The following is a 21,111-nucleotide window of genomic DNA, read 5'->3' as shown; positions in this document are numbered from 1 at the left end:
GAGCAACATGGGACAGTGGAAGGTGTCCCTGCCCATGGCAGGGGGCGTGATGGGATGGGCTTTGAGGTTCCTTCCAAGACAAACCAGTCTGTGTTTATAGGCAAGAACACAACCCTGTCCTTCGCAGAGGACCAGAACCATTAAAAACATCTTAAAAAAGGCCTAGGAGAGGAGAGTTGAGAGCCAGCACTGCTTAGTGAGACCTCCTCATCATGTCATGAGCTTCTATAACTCATAATTTAGTGCAAACACGTGTCTATTGTTTCCAAAATCCTTCAGAGGGATACAGTCTCTTCCAGATCTTCCCAGTGCCATGTGTTAGGGAAAGCTGCTGGTGCAGATGGGAGAGGTCTGAGTCAAATCTTAGAGCTCACACACTCCTCAAATCCCTCTGTATTTCTTAGGCATGTCACACCCATAGCAATTTAAGAAACATAAACCCAAGAATCAGTGTTTTTGTGGGTAATTTTGGTGGTTTTATTTAGCCTTATTTAGGCTTTGAATTTCTGAATCACACAAGATTTTGGAAAAGGCTACTAAATCATTGAATTAAAAAAAAAAAAAAGGAGGTTGTCTAGCAGTTAATATTTTAATGAATAATTCTACAAGGGCTGTAAACATCAACTGCCTCAGCATATTTAACACTGTTTAATGCATATCTTCTAATCCTCCTAACCAGGGAACAGTGCCTTGCATGAAAATAGCAGTGAAAGAGAAACAAGCCCTTCTTCCAGCCTTAACAAGGGTGTCTGTGTTTGCTACACCCCACCAGCCACTGCCTGCTCAGGATCCTGTGATACCGCACCACAGCAGCAGAACAAAAACCAAAATCACTTTTTTCAAAGCATCTTCCAGTCTTAACAGTGCTAGGAGGGTGTGACATGTACATTTGTGTGTGATGAACATGTGTACACAGAGACACAACCCATGAGCTCACATCTGACTCACACGGTTGTCAAAGTGAAAAAAAGAGAGGGATGGGTCTCATGGAGAAGACAACAAAGCCATAAATCAGCTAAACCCCAGCCTCCTGAACCTTTACCCTCAGATCCACTCCATGGGATGGGAAGGGGAAGGGAAGACTCTGATCTACAGCTCCTGTGTTGGAAGCTGTGATAAATCAAGGCAGCACAAACTCAGCTTTCCACATCTCTGCTCATGGTTTGGTGTCAGTGCAGCTCTATCAAGAGCTGGAGTCAGTCCAAATCCCAGCCTAAAGAAACTTCTGGCACTTAGGAACAAATAGAAAGACACAAGAAAAGTATATGTTGTCTTATCACTGTGGGTCCCAGAGCAATATTCAGAATATTAACTGACATGCATGGGAAAAGAGAAATAAAATTCCTGTTTAGTTGACTTCAAGATTCCAGAGTTTACTCTGTCCCTCCTGTTGCTCCTGATAATTACCACACCTCAATTATCTATTACAATTCTCCTACTTAAGCAAAGAGTATGTTACTTTCTCCATCTGTTGCTCAGCAGGAACAGACAGAAAAGGAAGAGTTAAGAGAAAAAATAAAACCCAACCAGGTCTCAAATTGGCTCACTGCTTTGTTTATAACTCTTATTTACAGCAGTGATATTTCGCTGCACTGATCGAAATATTGGCTTGGATAAAAATAGATATTCAAAAATAATTCTTCCAAATGCAAACAAATAGAATAATTTTTCCTCATAGCTTTGAAGACAAACTGACTCATCAGAAATAACTGGCTTGGCTTCTAATACCAAGCGAATGAAAACACCTTAATGCAGTCAGATTGTTCTTCCAGACTGACTTGACTTTGGCTGAAGGGTCACTTCTGGCAGTCCAACCTAATTTTCCCCCTTATTTAACATGGTAAGTAAGTTACCATGCACCAAAAGAACCACAACTGGTTTTAGAGACCTAATCTGTTGTAAATTGAAATGAATATGCAGAAGTTTGGTTTTAATCTAGCTCTGCTTCTAAGGATTATTTACAATAAATGCAGTGAATGCTGCCTCACACCACAGGCTTGAAAGGAAATTCCCCCAGCATGCTGCACTTGTAGAGCAGCAGTGGCAAAAAAGGAGAATAGTGGACATTTTATTCCACATTATTTTGCAATTAATCATTATCAAGGTAAGGCTGTCATCCAATCAAGGTGATTTCATGTGATAGATTTGTTAATTATTGTTAATTCCTCCATAAAGGATGCACCATCTCCAGGATTTCAGGGCACTAACAGATGGCAGTGACTCTGCTGCCAGATGCTATTAACACAGCAACAGCCACTACTGCCATTATAATTAAATATCTGTCAACATTTCCCTTGATGCCTCCCCTCTGATGAGCCCATTTCTAGAGACATGTGAACTTCATTTCAAGTATTTTGCTTTTCTTCATAAGGCTGCCACAGATTGACTCAAGTAAGCTGCTAACAGTCCTTATAAAATAATATTCCTGATTTATATCAAGATGACACTTTTCTTCAAAGGCACCAACAGCACCTTTAGCTGCTTTCTAGACCCAAGCAAATCATCATTAAAGTCAGTTAGAGGAAAAATGAAGTATTTGTTTTCTTTTTATGCCATAAAATATTCTTAAAAATAATTGTAATTGAAAAGCTGGAACCAAATGCATCAGTTAGAAATGGACTGAATGATGAGACGTTAAATTTCAATATGCCAGCCCAGCGCTTTTGACCTCACTCAGTCATGAGCACCAGCCTCAGGTAGTAATATCTCACATGGGCTGTCTGATCCATCAGGATGAACAATGGAGAAGCACTGACCCATGAGATTTACTCAAGTTTCCTTGCTTTCTATGCTCATTTTTTGTGCTATCCTTTGGCAGGAAGAGAGCCTTTCTCTCTTTTCCTCTACCTACCTGGAAGCAAAACCACCTGAAAACATTAATTTAGGGTAACTTTATAACGAAGGGGAAAATCAAATATGGAAAAATCTCAGATTCTAATCAAAGGAGATTATTCTTGGATAAAATTTCATCAGAGGAATCACATTAGCCCTGCCAGAATGTGCACAGGCATCCAGGAGGGTGTCCTGGCATGGCATGGATGGTGCTGACACAGGACTCTGCTCTCCTCCTCTAAGATCCCCACAGGGAATGAGGGATGATGAAAACCACAGACCCATCTGACCATGGGCTTTGGGAGCCAGGATGGGAAGGAAACAAGAGTGCTTCACAGGATCACAAAACATCCTGGCTTGGAATGAGCCCACAATGATCCTGTCCTGCACAGGACACCCTCAGAACCACACCACGAGCTCCAGATGCACATCACCCCCACAATGTACACCAGACCCTGGAGCCAGGGCTTAGCAGTGAATTTAACCATCAGGGCACACGGGCAGGAATGGATCCTTGTGGTCAGAAGACACCTAACAAAGCCATGGTCACCACAGTGCCTTGGCTGTCCTGCTGCTGGAGCACCTTGATCCTCACAGGGAGGACTTGAAAACATGGCTGGTATCTGTGCATTTGGGTGAAGCTCGAAGTCACATTTCGTAATAAAAACCTTGTCTTAAGGAATGTTTTAATAAATACTCTTGCTGTAGGATCTCCTCAGCCCAGCATGAAGGAGCTGCCCAAGAGGCCCCACCCCTGTCAGTGTCTCCATCCCTGGAGATGTCTCAAAGCTGTCTGGACTTGACTCTGGGCAGGAGGTTCTAGGTAGCCCTGCCTGAGTCATGGGGCTGGACTACAAGACATCCAGAGGTCTCTTCCAACCTCATCCAGCCTATAGTTCTCTGATAAAGCATAGTCAGAGCCTGGAAAAAAAAGCACTTTTGAGTAGGTTTGTTGAGTTTTATCCCCAAGCAGCAGCGGGAGAGACTGAGGCCATTCAGGCATGCAAAGGGAAGGCAGCAGCAGACACAGGACCTGGCATTCATTTTAGGAAAAAACCCAATTCTGCAAACCCAGCCAGCATCATGCAGAGAGTCTGCACTGACACAGGGAGTGTAACCCAGGCTTGGCAGGGAAAAATCCTGTGCTTTCATCAGGGATCCAAAACGTGTTCCAGAGGGCAGACCTCATCCTGAAACCAGCCACTTAATGGAGCTCCTCCTTCCCAGGGAAACTACTGGGAAATTCTGCTGTAGGAACTCCAGCTCCTGGAATACTGTATGGAAGATTCGTAAAGCCCCCTCCAAAAAAAACCCCAAAAAAACAAACAAACAAACAAAAAAAAACTCAAAATGAGATAAAAACAGGTAAAAAAGGAGAAATGTGTAAATCCTGAGCAGCTTTCTGCAGCCCATCAGAAGGTCTACAATGGCTACAACTTTCTAAACATCACCTTTTCTCCCAATCAATATTAGGAAGTCTGGGCTAATTAGTTACAGTAATTCCAGTTAATTCTGTCGAGTAGCAGCAAAACAACAGGGTTTTGTGTGAAAAGCAGACATGGAGCAGCAGCTGGCCAGACAACAGGAAATTAGGGCAGGTAAACAGATGAAATTACAAATAAGGCACATAAATGATAAATAAGTACCACCAACAAATCCTGCAGGGAAACTCTTCCCTGCACATTACCATCCTGCTCCCTTTCAGAGCTCTGAGCTTTTATCAACTCACATGGGTGAATCCACTTGGGACATTAAGGTCCAGAAAAATAAAATCTGGATTTCTACCTCAAAGTTCCTTTCTGCAGACAGACTGATAAACCTCAAGGTGTCCTCTACAGAAAACAAGAGGTGTAATCACTGGTGAAATGCCTCTGTTGTGAAATATGAGGATTATGCTGCCCTGACAATCAGGGTTTTCTGGTTCCTTCAGCGCCCCTCCGCAGCACTCCAAAAGGTCAGCCAGGATAAGAAAATGGGCATAGCAGAGATAAATAAAGAAGGTGCATGAAGTTTCAGGTCACACGGGAAATTGCCTTGCTCCTGCAGCAGGAGCCCAGCCCATCCGTGCAATAAACCCAGAGAGCAGGGGCAGGAGGCAGGGGAAGGGACACGTCTGCAGGACTGCCAGCACCAGGGGATTTGCAGAAGGAAGATGGGGAACATCCCCTCTACCAACAACTTGGCAGGAGGCTGAAAACTGCCCCTCACAGCTGTATGCCCCAGAAATCCAGGTGGCAAGGTGCCTTAGAGCATGAAGAACAGTGGCATCAGACAATATCCAAAATACTGCAAACAAAATGCTACAGGCAGGAAGGCGACCTGCATTCCAGCTCTCAATAATACACCCAACCTTCAGTGGCTTTGGTACATCAGACTGGTTGAAACTTTTACCTAGCAAATAAAAATCAGATAGAAGAAAGTTTAAAACTCCATTACTGATGACTTGGAAGACTAGGCTGACTCTTGAGGAAACTTCAGAGAACATTTGGCAACAAAAAGCACTTGGCAACCTTGCACTTCTGCAGGTATGTTGCTCTTCTGGATTGTAGAGCCACCCCAGATAACAAAACCTGGCTCAAGAATTAATTTTCTGCTTAATAAACCTGTGTCATCAACTGTTCTGTCTCTCTCACTCAACCAGCTTTTACAAAAATACATTTGTTTATAGTAAATGTAGATATTACTCATGCTCCCAGTTCTTCAAGTGTGTCTCCTGAAGGCAGTTTTCCACCAGGTGCAGTAAAACAGAAAGAGCTGGCAATGAGCATGAAATAACAGGATTGGGTAAAGTCTGTGAAACATTTACAGCCAGGACAAATGGTGTGAGAGGGAGTCGGGGTGTCAGGGTATTCCTGCTCCATGAAGGCACCTTGCTGGAATGGCAGGAGGCTTACAGCACCACAATTTTTCAGAACTTATTAGTGGGATGGTTTTGAAGAGTTTTATGCCCTTCAAACATATATGAGAGAACATAGCTAGAGAAAGGTGAGTGCCCTGCTTAAACAGCTGGGTCTACATTTTCAACAGCTGTAGCAAATTCTTAAGCTGCTTTTCTAGAGCTAAAACTGTTTTTTTTCAGCCTGTTTTTGGAACATGCTCTACTTTAACCCTTTGTAAAATCAGTTTCCTGAGAGATGCCTTCACATGCAAGCAAAGCCTCCAGAGATCTTTCTGTGCAGTCAAAACCAAACACGACTGCAGATGCACACAGATCCTCCCTCATTGCTTTAATACAACGTTTGGGGCTTATCATGTAGGATGGCCTCATGGAAATGATGGTGACCACCAAACAGCCACATTGAGGAGGAGTTCAAAATAGCAGCTGGATCTGCAAACATCAGCATGGTGATGGTGCCTCCTCTGGAGTTATGGTGGTCACTGGCTTTGATCTGTCAACTGCAGGTTGGGCAGACTGTGTTTATTACATTTTTCTTATTACATCCAAGCAGTTCCATAAAGTGCACTGACATCCGCCTAGAAGTCAGGATTATGACAGGGTCCCATTAACCAAGTCTCAGCAGGGAATTTAGCAGGATACATGTCAGATGGAGCAGCTCAGCTGTGAGGAAAGGCTGAGAGAATTGGGATTATTCGGCCTGGAGAACAGAAACTTCAGGGTGACTTAAAAGGCCTTCCAGTGTCTGAAGCAGCCAAAAGGAAATGGGGAGAGACTGTCTACAAGAAATGGAGTGCCAGGACAAGGGGAAATGCTTCCCACAGCCAGAGGGCAGGGTCAGATGCGCTATTGGGAAGGAATTGTTCCCTGTGAGGGTGGGCAGGCCCTGGCACAGGATGCCCAGAGAAGCTGTGGCTGCCCCTGGATCCCTGGAAATGTCCAAGGCCAGGTTGGATGGGGCTTGGAGCACCCTGGGCTGGTGGAAAGTGTCCCTGCCCATGGCAGGCAGTCGGATGAGAAAAGCTTAAGGGTTCCTTCAACCCAAACCACTCTATGATCCTATGAAAATACTTTTCCCTCTCTTGTTCTAACCTGGGATTTACAAAGGATGGAACAAGGGAAAACAAAGACAAAGTCCTTCTGGGTTTGTTGCTTACAATTAAGAGGAAAACCTGAACTAAATAAAGATGTGGTGCAAATGAAAAGATACTGTTATGCCATAGATAAGCAGAGTGAAATGGTAGCAAGAAATTATGAATGATGTAACCCTGAGAAGTGAGATAACAGAAAACCAAGAGTGGTGCTACTCAGCAATACACATACATTCACTTCAGGAAGGTTTGTGTGTTCCAAACCAGCAAGAATTCCCTACAATAAGCTCGCATTCTCCCAGCACTGTCCAAGGCTCTAATTTTGAGATTTTCAGTAATTGCTATTACGTAAATTCCAGTGCTGGAACATATTTTCAATGTCTGTATTTTGCTCCTCTCAACGTCTGTTTTATTTGCGTTAATTCTCAAATTTGCACCAGGCTTAAGATTTAAGACCCAAGAGAATAAATAACAGCTCTTGCTACATGGCAAATTCCAGCATGCCTGGGTAAAATGTGCATTTTAAAGGACATAATAGTTGGAATATTATTAAGTATCACATTTGTACTATGACACACAGGAGAAACATTAGGACTGCAGGAGAAGCCTTGCATCTGATCTGTGTATTTTGTACCACCTTCTCCTTGTTTTAGTTAGCAGTTACTTTTGACCAGCAGAAAGAATCATTATTGTTTCACAGACTACAGTGGCCTGCTCACTAATTGTGTTTCCAATCTTCAGCTGTATAAGGATTTTGCCTGGATTCTCCCAACACATTCATCTGAGAGTAATACTGAGAAGAGAAACCACATACATCAGAATGAAAGACAATCATAAACAGCTTAAAAATTTTATAAGCCATTTAAATCAGTAATGGAGGCTGGGTTTTAAGTGTTTATCTCCTCTAAGTTTCCTTGGAAGAAGAGCAGATAAATAAATGTAACTCTTAAGTGCTGGCAAAATGAGGCACCAATATATTCCAATGAGGATGTAGAAATATAGCTCTGATGCTCAGGGTGGTGCAGGTTAGAAGATATCCAAAACAATACTGGGAGAAGAGCTAGCCTAAAATACAATTACAGACCTGGAAATACTCAAGTCCAATATTTAGGACATTAACAGTTAGATTCAATGATCTTAGAGGCCTTTTTTAACCTTAGCAATTCTATGATCCTATCAACCTAAGATGACCAGTATTTCAGAGTCCCAAAATAACTCTATGCCTGTTACAGCCTTTAATAACCACTCTGCTTTTCCATCCTCTCGTTTTCTCCATCCCTTCTTCCTAAGACCACTCCTCGTACGTGGGAGAGGACATGGAAGAGACTCAAAATGAGCTCTGCTTTCCTCTTCCAGAAGGCAGCAAATCTTTCCTCCAGGAAAGACTCACAGCCAGCCCGGGGTGGCTGTGTGCATCAGCCCCAGCAGTGCATGAGCCCAGCCAGGGCTGGGATTTGGTATCAGCTCCCTTGGGAGGGACTGCCCAGGAAAAAGGAGACACCATGCTGTGCAAGATCAGGCAAGCAGGGATGGATCCATCGTTCACCCACAAAATTTCAATGTGTCTCTCGATCAGAACATGAAATAGCTTAGTGAAACCCTACAAGATCCGTGTCCTCAGATCTTCACCTGGTATCAACCATCACAAAAGTAAGATATTTCAAAATACCACACAATTGCACCACCCCAGGGCATATACCCAAACAACTTCAACAGATTTCTGTCTAACCTGTTCTCCAAACTCCCATCCCACAGGTTTTCCCAACAGTCTATCTTTCATCTTACCACTTCCCTGAAAGTTCAAACATTTAACCTACTACCCAAGCTTTAATCCTTGCCTGATGCCTTCCTGCCTCTCTCAGGAGTCATGGAGAAAAAACGATTGTCGTGCCTTTTAAAGCAACCTTTCCTATATCGGATGACTCGTTTCCTTCTGTATTTTTAGGCTAAACAAATCAATTCCTTCCATCTTCCATTACAGCTTACGTTTGCTAAGCATCCTATTCTTGTCACTCCCCTCTGGCTCTTCCCCATCTGCCCACATCTTTCCTACTGAGTACATTTCCAATTCCAGCCACAGTATTTAAAGCCCCTCTGAAGTCAGCATGGATCACGTGCATTGCCATATATATTTTTTAATTCCTGTTTTTAATTCATTACCTCAAACAAGCGAGGTTGACCTACAACAAATACACAGTGCACCTGTAAACTGTGCATTCATACTCAAAAAAACCTAAAGTAAAAGAATGTTGAAGGAGAAATTAGCTAAACTCACCTTCTCTAATGGCTACAAAACATTTGTGGCACAGTGCTCAAGATGTCTCTGATGCCAAAACGTTGGTGGGGATGGCCTCTCTTCCTGTCTCAATGTTTGAAATATTAAGCAAAACAATTTGGTGCTAACAGAAATATCAGGAAGTAAAAAATCCACATGTTCTATGGCTCACAGTCCATCAGGTCTCCTTCAAATTAACCAACATCACATGCAACATGCAAAACAGGTGTTCTTAAATCAATTCAATTTTGCTATCTAAGCAAAACTGGCTTCCAAGTCTATAGCAGATTTCCAGCCATTTGCAGACACCAAGTTTTAACATAAGCTCTATTTTCTTTTCAAGTGAGGTGAGTGGAAAGATAAGCACCTTTAAAATTTAACATGGTTGTCCCATCACAGGGATGTTAAAAAATGATGGACCAGCATGTCCCAAACAAGGAAGCTCTCTGCCTGAGTCAGAAGTGCACACCAATGCATGGTCAATAGGCATAGTACTCACAAGGAGGAGAAAACTAGAGTTTAGTATAGAGATATGGCATCATTTTTCACTGCAATGTTGTACTATTAGCATTCAATTACTTCCCTACACTTAATTAACTCCTTGTTGAATCTTAATGTGATAATGAGAACTTTAATTCAAACCATATACCATGTCAATGCTATGATCCTAACAGCAAAAATAGATTTTATTTAAGTCACCCAAGCCCCATAATTCCTCTTCCTTTTTATAACACTGTGATTCATATAAAAGCATAGCAGATGCATCAGGACAAGAATCTTCCCTGATTGCCACTAAAAAGATTAACAAAATCTATTTTGAAATCAAAATCGGCTGGCTGTGATTAATAGTTCTCACTTGTTCATTTCTCTGCAAACTGAAGAGCAGCAGAGATGGTGATCGAGGCTCTCTGGAGATCCTGCACCTATGTTCAAGCACCTGGCTAAATCATTCATTCTGACAAAACTTTCACCTTTTTAACAACCCACAGCAGAGACCCCATGATATGAATCCCTCCCTTGGCCTTTCAACACCTCACGCTTTATAAGCACTCAAAACCAGACTAGAGCCCTACCAAACCCAGAACATCAAGACCCAGCAAGGAGCACACTTGACCTTCAGCAGCTCTTCAACTCCATAAGATAAACAACAAACAGATCATGTAACTTAACAAAGAAAACCAGAAACATCACACTTGGCACATAGCAGCCAAATCTAACAGTCTGACAAGCCCTAAACTTCTCAACCTGAAGGATTGCAAAAGCAGTTTTGAAACAAATGGAGGCACTAAATGTGTGTGAGGATCATGTGTTTCCCCCACCACTGAAATGCAGAATTGCTCCAATTCCCTGACTCCTCACGAAGAGCACAGCCTTCCACACCACCGAGGCTTTGGGATGCAGTGGAGTATGTCCTTAACAAAACATGCCTAAATTCACTGCTAACAGTTTTCCTGATGTAAACTTCAACACTTTGCTCCTGGATCTGCAGAGCACTTGAAGGACCGGAGGTCCTTAAACGTCCCTAAACACGGAGGTGCCTAAATCCCCTGTAGGTCAATGGTGCACAGGCCCACTTGCTGCTCTCCTGAATCATGGCCTGCACAAGCCTTCCAGCATGTGCTGAAGACTTATCTTGCAGTTATTTAACATGATAATAACAGGAATGACTCTGTGCTGGAAGGACTCTGTTCAGAACAGCTGGGTAAGGCCCGCAGGGAGGGAAAGCTGTCGGGGAAGATGGGCAAACAACCTGCCCCAGGAACAGCATCCTGTGCTATTGGCAAAATTGCTGAAATAACCTTCAGCAGAGAAAGGAAGGGCGAGCAGCAGATGGGGATCACAAGATGAGGGCGCATTTTATGATGCTTAAACTTCACTTAAACAACAGCAATCATCTGAGTTTAATGAGCAGGAGGAAATGCATCCCTTTCAGCCAAGGCTCCTGTACTCCTTTCTTCTAAATGAAGAGTCGCACACTCTGTAACATTGCACAGTCCTAATTAAGTTCTAGGGTCATTAAATCCTTTCTGTTACTATGCACAAAGCTTGCTGCTTTGCCTCAGCCATTGCAAGGCCTTGCCATGTGCTGCTCAGCTGAGTTCCTGCCTCAAACACGAGCTCCTGCGCCCATGGACTCTCTTCTCCAGCCCTCCCATGGACTTTCCTGCTGCTTGGCAGCACCAAGTGAGCAACGTGTGACCACCCAGTCCCAGACTGGGATGGTTCTCAGCTCTCCTCCCCATCCCCTCACTTCGGAAAGGCCACATCATGCAGCTCACTCAGCAGCTGGGGTGCAGGGAATGCTCAGGATGTTGTCAAGGCTTATCTGGGAAGATAAATGCTTAGATGATTAGCTAGCCTGTTCATAATCCTCAGATTCAGAGTTTAGTTTAAGCCCCAAATTCCTAGGGCTTAAAACTGCTGTCGATTAATTTTAATACTAGGCACGATGGGCCCTGGGGGAGATGCACAGCCACCACCATGGACACTCAGCACATGCTCTCCTGAACTGAGCAGAAACTCTGGCCAGCACTAATAACACAATATGTGTTCTGAGAATATTTTTCAATATCTAAAGGTATTTATTTTCCTCTCAGCATGTCCATCTCTCATTAAGATTGCAACTTCACAGTCAGTTTGGAATCATGGAGTGGTTTGGGTTGGAAGGGACCTTAAAGCTCATTTGTCCCAACCCCTGCCATGGGCAGGGACACCTTCCACTGTCCCAGACTGCCCCAAACCCTGTCCAGCCTGACCTTAGACATTTCCAGAGGTGGAGCAGCCACAATTCCTGGCCATTTGACTGAGGTCTGACACTGAACAAAGACTGCAGAGGAGAAATCACAGATGTATCAGGACTAAGTCCAAACATTCAATAAGCTGAATTTGGCCAAATGAATTAGGAAAGCAAATTTTGCAGCATAATTATCTTGCTGAAAGACAAAAGGACCTCTCAAAGTGTTGTTTAAAATTCTTTAAAATTGAAGTATTGATTTAAACACTGTAGAGTTACTATTTATCACAAAAAACAGAATACAGTGAATAATTTCAAGACAAGAAAACTAATAAAAAAACTAGTAATATGATTTAATTCTACATGCAGTACTCTGCTTCTTGTTCTATTTGGTCTCAGCTATCAGCCTGGTGTAAAAGCCAGCCAAGAATTCTTCAAGCCCTGCCAGAGCTACAAATACTGGCCAGAAATATTTGTTGTATCACAGCTCAGTTTCCAAAAAGTAAGATGCTGGACTTTTACAGCCAGAAAAATACAAGGCGCAAAGGACAATAAAAAATGAACTTACTTAATATTGTTGGAATGCCTCAGATCAAATGAATCCAAGTACTCTTAAACCTATAGGACTGCAGCATGACAAATACACTTCATTTAGATACTGAGCCCCTGTGAGTCAAACCAGTCTGGAAGATTCAGCCTCACAATTGCTGCATGTTACTCAATTAGTGTGAGGCAATTATTTCCAGCCCTCAGCAACCAAGGCAGCCTCCACCTCTGGAGAGCCAGACAGCTTCACCTTGGATTAAATGGATCGATTTTTCCACTGTGTGCACAGAACAGCATCGTCAGGCAATCTGAGTTCACCAGCCATGTCATTAATGGACTTTGCTAATTTTTTCAAAGCACTCATAAAATACAAAAACATGGTGTCTTATAATGAGGTGTAATTGCAGCAGCCACTTCTGCAACACGTGTATCTCCAAGGAGAATGTGTTGACACAGACATGCCCTTAAGAAGTTTGGGCTTTATATTTCCTTACTGTCGAGTACAGTATCTTCAGCCACAGGCAGTCCATTTCAGCCAGCCCACCTGCTGCAGTGAGCCCTGGTCCCAGGAGAAAAACACCAGCAGAAAAGAGTTATCTCCCAGGGAAATTTCTTTGCTGTGTTAATTCAGAACCCAGACATTCAGTAACATTAGTCAAGGTAAATCCCACGTGCAAACCTAACAAATCAGGAAAACTTTAGGAACATTATTTCTTCATCTTATACCGGGAAAAAAATTAGGAGCAAACCCAAATTCTGTATCTTGGCTCAGTCACAGGTGTGCAGATGCCCAGCCTCCAAGCCAGGAAAGCTGCTCTAAGTTCCTGTTTTCACCCACCCTACTGTAAAGCATCAGCAATGCTCAGCTGTCCAACTAGAATACTTACCTACCTAAAGTGAAAAAATGCCCTGAAAACTATCAATGACTGGAATCAGTAAAGTTCTTCAGATGAGTTCATGTGTAAACATATTGAAGGTACTGACTCTGGAAGAAATGTAAAGCAGGATTTGTGTACTGTTTTAAAGAGGATGAGAAACCCTTCTCCAAGCTCATTTTGACATAATATAATGACTACTTACACATCCATGCTAATTGATCAGAGTGGCTGAATCTAAGCTTTGACTAATACCAAAGGGCAAAGCTGGCTGAGAAGAAGGTCCTTTACAATGGAACATTGTTTAAATGGAGGAATACATCAAGTAGGATTTTGCTGGTATCTGTCCTGGATTTTCACTAGGGACTGGGATGATGAGTAATAATAAACCGGAGACTACAACTGCTTTCCAAAACCCCAGAGAATACCAAGCCAGGAAAGGCTCAGTTTTGCAGGATTCAAAGTTATCTTGACAACTTGGAGAGATGAAAAAGTCAGGAGATCATTCCAACAAGGCCCAAGTCCCAGGTAGTACACCAGTCCTAGGTAATAACCAGCAGGATACAATAATACATTGATATATCAATAATAAAATAACCAACATGGAAGCACTAGCTTATGCAGTAACTCTGCTGGACAGGATCTAGAAGCTTGCTGGACACCAGCCATCAGTATCCTGCTCTTGCAACCAAGCTAGGCCTCATCCTGATGCATCTGGAAGCTGGGATGGCTGCAGAAAGAGTGACCTGGCTACAGGCACCAGGAAGGTGTCAAAGAACAAGAATGACAACGCCTCCACATGAAGTGGACAAAACCTTCCACGAACTAGAGCTCCTAGCCTCCAAGGTGACAGCAGTGAGACACGATGTTCTCCTGCTCTCCATACCTACCACCGCCCCAAGGACCAATAAATGGATCAGCAACATGGCAAAGTGTTTAACTAATACTATGATGGCAGAGCTCCAGCCCTTGCACTGTATTTTTCACAATTCCAACATGCCTTCCCTTCTCTATCAATCTTATTCCTAGCTATCAATCCTATTGCATGCATTCTCAGTCCTTTTCCTGGTCCACTCCCACAACTTTGTTCCTGACAACTTCTTTATTCATGTAAGGCAATGTGCTTGAAGCAAGAGCAGAATAATTATTTGGTATCTCCCATACCAGTGTTAAGTTCCCCTGAACTCAATCACGAAGAACCACTGGCAGCTCCCTGTTTGACAGCAAGATACACCAAAGTAGTAAGTGATTTCACATTCTGCTTTTGAAGACAAGCTATTAAATTCATACACTGTATTACTTTAATCAAGAATAGTTAATTAAGCTGTTCCCCTGATATGAATTTTTATCATTCTGCACCAGCCATACATTACATTTTTATGACTCAGACCGGGCCCATGCTGCATGTTTGCAATCTGTCTTTCCAAATTAATCTGTCACCACTTGCAAACTCAAAGTGGATCCAATACATTTGGTCTCAAAGGTAACTGGGCCAAGTTTGGGGACACTGGGGACTGGAGGGTGACTGAAGCTGAAGCACCACTTCACAAAAGGGTTTCAATGAATTACAAGCCACATGACACAAAACACATTGTTAATATTTTAGTCTGTTTGCCTTGTTTTATTTCCTTAAGTGAACTCTGCTTCATGCTCTATGCTACCATTCATAAAATCAATTCAATAACTAATATGTTCTTAGTAATCATCAGCATCCATAATGCAGGAGTCATAAGTACAGGCCATAAAGCAAGGGAGATCTGGAGAGTCAGGTTATTAAAAACATTAACAAATGATATGAATCTATGTCTAAATTTATTACCAGCAAAAAGCCCCCAACAACTTTCTGTTCCCAGAGCTCAAGGACAAGCTAATAACACAATGTTTTTCTAGAAAAACAGACTTCAAACACAGCAGCCAAGGAGCCAGATATGGATCTCTTATCTTTTTAAAAGTACTCACAGAAGTAGAACAGCAAAAAGAAAAATGACATCACTATTTGGCTATGTGACTTAATCATAAGAAAATAGGTTTATGAAGTAAAAAAGTGAACAAAATGAAAGCTTGGACAAGATTTTCAAATACCAACTGGGAATATTCTGTTATTATGCTGTGAGAAGAGGCTGGAATTTACCCCCAGGAAAATAAGGAACATAGAGAAGATGTGTCATACCATCTAGCCTTTTGTGAGTCTACACCATCAAGTTAAGCCAAGCCTTCCATAATCCCACCCAACCACTTTTATTTAGGTTTTCTAAAAGGCAGACTGATGAGGTTGATGTGAACTGGCTCTTTTCACACCTCACAATTTTACGTATTTTTTTAAGGAAATACAACCAAAGGAGGTGGTTTAACATGGGACTACTGAATCCCCAGCTCCCTCAAGAACCCACTGAGCTGGCCCTGGCAAAGTTCCTGTCTAGGGAGACAAAAGGAGAAGCACATCAGGGTACTCAGCTCACTTATCTGCTAATGAAGATAGAAAAAACTATGTTTTGTTTATTTTAGTGAGAAATCAAGTACAGCCAGAAAAACAGTTACCAAAACCCAACCAGGCCCACAAGGAATATGCAAGTCCACTCCACGAGCCCTTGAATCAGCTCTTGGGCCTTCTATGTGTTTTTCCCATTTAAGAGATTTGTTTAGATAAACTCACAAATATGGGTATTTACACAGCATGACAGAATGGTGTATTTAGATATGCTAAGTAGAGGAACATTCTTTCAGGCTCATCACAAAATGAAAGCATGCCAAACTTTAACTAAAGAAACATGTTCTAACACCGAGAAACTTTTATAATTAATCCTCTCTTTAAATCATCTCAGAGAGAATTATGAGTCTAATTACCGTCAGTTGAGAAATTGCTCATGTTACCGAAATGGCTGAAACCAGACCCTGGGTAACAGACAATCTGAATCCCTCCCATCCCATGACCAATTTACAGCTAAGCCCTGACTCACTGCATTAAGTCCGAAAATATTTCTCGGCATTAGCGACAGCTCAGTGCGGGAGGAAGAACGGACACGGGTGTGGGGGCAAAAATCCCCTCCAAGCTCCACTGCTTCACAGAAGGGATGAAGAGAATACATTGCTAAAATAGCCTTTTTTTGATGTTGTGATTTTTTATTTTTTTTTTAGGATCACTAGGGCTATTCTTAGAGGAATTACACGGTGTGCAGGTTGCAGCGAGCGAAGGCTTGGCCGGCAGCCAGCCCTGGCTGGCTTTGCTGCGAGGCTGAGCGATGCCTTAGCTCAGGAAGAGATTTCTGCTTGCTTTTCTCATGAAGAAAAGGAAAAGAGGATGCAGAGAACTCCATACACAACCAGCTAAGAACGAGCTGTACTCTGGAAAGATGTGCCACCGTCTCCTCACCATCACCCAAGGCCCGTTTCAGTGCTGGATGTTTTCCCCAGGAAGGAAATGAGTGTAAACACTTCAGAGGCAGTGTTCCCATGCGGATGTTATTCTTTGGAAAAGCTGGGCAGGATGCAGTGACTTAGAGAGCCAGGAGATCTCCAACAGCAACAAATCCCACAAATATACAAGCTGCTAAACCTGTGAATGCAGCCAAGCCCTTATGAAAAAAAAGTAAGGCACGTTTTGACCTTGACTCACTCTTAGACACTCTGAAGCAACTTGAAGCTGGTTATTTCAGAGCCCCACCAGTCAGCTGAAATGGCTGAGATTTCCTATGCCTAGCTCAGGTGATTGCTTGTCTAAGGAAATGAGCTCTCCAACTGCACAGAGAAGTTGCTGATGCCAGAGAAGTTGCTGACACCCCATCCCTGGAAGTGCCCAAGGCCAGGTTGGACAGGGCTTGGAGTAACCAGGGATAGTGGAAGGTGTCCCTGCCCAAGGCAGGGGTGGAACTATACCATCTTTAATGTCTCTTCCCACCCAAACCAGTCTGTGATTCCATGATTCCATGAAAAGGAAAGGGTTATCTGGCAAACTCACAGCATTTCAGCAGAAGTGCCACACTACCAGCATTGCTCCAAGCAAAACACCCTCTGTGTTCCACCACACCTGAAAGCCAAATCTGTCCCTCCTCTGTTGTGCAGCAGCTTTGTTTCTTTGAAAGGCTACAGGAAGGGAGAAAACAAAGGGAAAAGGGAGGCTTGATAGCGCTCCCTCCCAAACTGCCCCTCCACACCATGGAGCCCAACATACAAATGTCCACGGAATCACAGAGTTTGGGTTGGAAAGCACCTTAAAATCCATCTCATTCCACCCCCTGGCATGGGGAGGGACACTTTCCACCAGCCCAGGTTGCTCCAAGCCCTGCCCAACATGGCCTTGGACACTTCCAGGGATCCAAGGGCAGCCAAAGTTTTTCTGTGCAACCCATACCAGGAAGAATTTCTACCTAATATCCAATCCAACCCTGGCCTCTGGCAGTTTAAGGCCCTTCCCCCTCACTTTTGTCACTCCAGACCCTAGTGCCAGGTCCCTCTCTCTTGCAGGCCCGTACTGGGGGAAGAGGACAGCACAACACCCCTGTGTCACAAAACTTTCCCCTCACCAGGTTGTACCTTTTTTTTTTTAACACCCTGGGCTTTGCAAACTCCCCCCAGCTCACTGTCCTGGAAGAACAAAGACTGTGGAACAAAAGCACCCGTTTGGATAAAATTCTGGGGAAGCATTGGTACTATGTGAGACCATTCTTGCTGTGTTCGCAGGCAGAGCAGCTGCTCCTGATTCCCAACACTTGCCTTCAGGTGCTGCTACAATACAAACTGCATTTAAATACATATATACACACACACACAATTATAATATGATTACCTTATTAAGAAGCACTGGCTTTGTGTTCCCATGCAGAGATTATCTGTTGGCTTAATTTTTTATTTTAAGCTGCCTGTCTTTGATGGTATCCCATGGAAAGATTACATATTAGATAGAGCAGCACATGGTCCACACAGACCAAATGTGGGAGATGAAAGCAGAGCACCGAGAGCTCTGTTTGAGTTCCAACACTGCTTCTTCCAGGAGCAAGAAACAAACACTTTAAAGAAAGAAAGAAAAAAAAAAAGTATTTTCTTCTTTTCTTCTCAGTGGGAACAAACATGAAATTGCATATTACCTTACATCAGTATTACTTTGGTATCTGTATAAACCACTGCTTTCTATTAGAAATTATTCATAAATTATTCAGGAGACTTTTTTAACATATCCAGATGTAACTCCAAACTCTACGCACAAGAGTCTGAATTATCTGCTCAGATTTTCAGAATATTGAAGTACTTGCCTTTACTGGCATATACTTATTTCCATAGAGATTTTCTTTCCATCCCTGACTTCTTACTTTAAAAAATCCTGAACTCTTGAATGTTATACTCTTGCATTGTTTCCCCTCCTCCCAGTCCAATTTCTTAACTCTTCTTTCCACCAGCTGAAATGCAGAAATCCCTTCCAACACACATTTGAGTCTCCCAGCTGCCTGCAGAGCAGCTGGTCTTGGCTATCCACAAAATAAAAGGGAAACAACCAAAGTCCAAAAGCTCAATTATAGTGAAAAACAGACAAGGCTGAGCTCCTTCCAGCCCTGGTGTAGGAATACACAATACAGAAGGATGGATACACTCCCTGTTTTATTCCTGGAGGTAGCTGAAGCACCTCTAGTTCAGCTAGAGGCACCCCAGCCCTTTTTTCCTGGGGCGGGGTGGGGGGAGCTGAATACCCATCCTGCTTTAATCTGCCACCAGGGATAAATCCCCTCTCTCATCTGTGAGCACGGCTGCACAGCACAGAGCAGCACAGAGCCTGGGCAGGCTGTGGGTGAGGCTGCTGTGCCCTTCCCAGAGCTCCCAGAACATGCACACAGCTGAGTGAGGCATCCCGAGTTCACACCAGGTCCTCGGGAAACCTGGATCTGCCAATCCTGCCACCCTGAGCACACAGCAATTAAGGCTAAAGAGCTAAAGGACCTGTTAATGCAGCTAATGAGCTTCCCCAGCAGCTCTCTTTCCCTTTCTCTACAGAGGACACCACTAAATCAAGATCTCTCCTGCCAATGTGTGCCCTCACATCCCAAAAAGCCTAAGCCTGGGTAGCCCAGCCCTTGCCCAGACCCTGCATTTCCCTGGAAGAATTAAGACGAAAAGAAGTCCACTGAAAAATGTTCACCATAGTTTCAAGTAATTTTGAGCAAAACACCATTTTCTCCATGACAAACGTGAAACACTTCCCACCTTCCCACATCTAGTGGTGAAGTACAACCAAAATATGGAACAAGCAAACACAAAACTCCAGCTTGAAGTGGTGGGAATGCTCCTCCTCAAAGATGATGTGAGCATAAAATTGCCTAAGAGATGGAAAGCTAACCAAAGCAGTGACTATTGAAACAGGAAAGTTACATTTCATGCTCCTTTAGCACAACAGACATTGTCTACTTGAAGCTTAGTTAAATAACCAGTGATACAACTTGTGCTCCTGGGAGTACTCTTCACTCTTGGATCTTCTAGATTATGTTGCCTATAAAGGTATTTTTTAACATTTCTTACTAAATAACCAGGATGAATGGGGGGAAAAAAACCAAACTAAAATAATTTAGGTGATGAGAAAAGCCTCATGTGGATTGCATTGGAGAAAAATGGCATTTTTGGTGTAAAACAGGAGACAAAACCTAAGTTATTTTAAAACAATAATGGCACAAAGTGGACTGGGAGCTCCTGATTTTCTAATCCCAGAACAGTGGAGCAACAGGGCTTTTAAAAAAATAGAGGCAAATTCAAAGCTGAAAACATTCATTTGAAAAAATAAGTTAGAACATTGTCAAATAATGACAACTCTGGATTATGCAACACACTGCTATCATGTGCTGTTCATGGCAAGAAGAGAATTTCAGTGCTGCAGTGAGCCCTCTGAGTCTCTTCTCACCTTGCCTAGTGGTGCTTCTGCTCCTTTTTCCCTTTCTTGTCACATTTTTCCCTTCCTTCTTTACCCCTCCTTCCCTCCTTACCCCTCTTCCTGGGATGGTCACTTAACTCCCACTAACATACATTCCTCTTTGGGCTCTGGACTGCTTTAAGGTCCCTTCCAGCTCAAATCTGAGATTTTATGGTTAAATCCCCAAAACTAGGTGCTGGAGATCTTCACATTTTTCATTTGACCAGCTTCAAGTTCACCTCCTTTAACTGCCCTTCAAAGACATCAGTTAGGAAAGCTTGCAAAAGAAAACACTTTCTACTGAAAAAAATACCTGCAGTATAAACAAGTTCCAGCCAAAACACAGCAACTGTGCAAAGGATCTACCCGAAATCAGCCCCGAAAGGCACATCCTTCCAAGGGCTTCACCTCTGCTTCAAAACACCAAAATTAATAAATGTACAGAACCAGGAAAATCCCTCTAAGATCCCTAGTCCAACTGTTGACTCAGCATTGCCAATGCCACCACTAACCACATCCCCAGGCACCACATTTGTATTGGTTTGGGGTCTAAAATGGCACATCCCTCCCTCCCTTTTCCAGATGCAATAATACCGTATTCACACTGAAACTGAGAGATCACCAAGGCTGTACAGGTAATCATCTAATGAATGGATGAATTTGTTGTTATCTCCATGCTCTGCAATAGTCTGAAATTAGCACCTCACCAGACAGGGATATCCCAGACCCTACATTTCCACTACAACCACTCTGACTCAAGGAGTCCCTAAAAATAGTGTGAGCAGACCACATTATATCTAAAATTAAATGTGAACAGATGAAAGGCTGAAGTACTTTGCCACTATCACAAGGAGGTCAGGAGATCACAGCTCACCAGTGGTCAGGAGTGGGACTCTCAGGCCATAGCAGCTGCCTGGATTTACAGCTTCAGTCTCTATCAGTGACTTCTGATGATTTTAGGTATTTCTGCATGACC

General features: G+C 43.0%; 1 protein-coding gene across 2 annotated transcripts in view; it reads right to left on the bottom strand.

Moving 5' to 3' along the window:
- C8H1orf21 (chromosome 8 C1orf21 homolog) overlaps nt 1-21,111 on the bottom strand; it is a 105,550-nt gene that overhangs the window by 13,894 nt on the left and 70,545 nt on the right. The gene's annotated exons all lie outside the window — the stretch shown is intronic.

The sequence above is a fragment of the Taeniopygia guttata genome, chromosome 8 (assembly GCF_048771995.1).
Source record: "Taeniopygia guttata chromosome 8, bTaeGut7.mat, whole genome shotgun sequence".
NCBI lineage: Eukaryota > Metazoa > Chordata > Aves > Passeriformes > Estrildidae > Taeniopygia > Taeniopygia guttata.
This window is presented reverse-complemented; position numbering and strand designations above follow the sequence as displayed.